Source organism: Pteropus alecto, unplaced genomic scaffold (assembly GCF_000325575.1).
Source record: "Pteropus alecto unplaced genomic scaffold, ASM32557v1 scaffold182, whole genome shotgun sequence".
Lineage (NCBI taxonomy): Eukaryota > Metazoa > Chordata > Mammalia > Chiroptera > Pteropodidae > Pteropus > Pteropus alecto.
Window position 1 is genome coordinate 3,755,190 of NW_006433946.1, and position 259 is coordinate 3,755,448.

Sequence of the window (259 nt, forward strand, 5' to 3'; positions counted from 1 at the left end):
GGAGGCAACCAAGGGTTGCCTCATCTGAAAAAAAAAAAAAAAAAGATATCAAAACGTAAATCTTCAAATTCTTTCTTTTGAAAATGACCAAAGATCTTGAAGGGAATCAATCAGAATACACCACTCAAAATATGCAACTTTGACAAATGAATTATTTTGAGCTGAAGGCAATTGAGAAATAGCAGATGCAAGACGAGTCCTCTGCCTTCCTCCAATCTGCCTAAAAGCAGGGTATAAATTTTCCATGAGAAAGGTACCC